Here is a 207-nt window from a genome sequence, read left to right on the forward strand (position 1 = left end):
GTTCTTTTGTGTTTTAGTTTTGTTTGTTAAAGTTTTAAAGTCTTTGATGTGTATATGATGGTGCACTGGTGGAGATCTGTTACCTGAGGTCTGAGTGGCTCCTTCAGTTCTGTTTATTTCTCTCACAGCACAAACTGGACAGGAAGGAGGGCTGAACTCTCCTTCAAAATAAGTGTCATTAATAACTCACTGTTATATTGAATTATT

The sequence above is a fragment of the Colossoma macropomum genome, unplaced genomic scaffold, assembly GCF_904425465.1.
Source record: "Colossoma macropomum unplaced genomic scaffold, Colossoma_macropomum, whole genome shotgun sequence".
NCBI classification, from domain to species: Eukaryota; Metazoa; Chordata; class Actinopteri; order Characiformes; family Serrasalmidae; genus Colossoma; species Colossoma macropomum.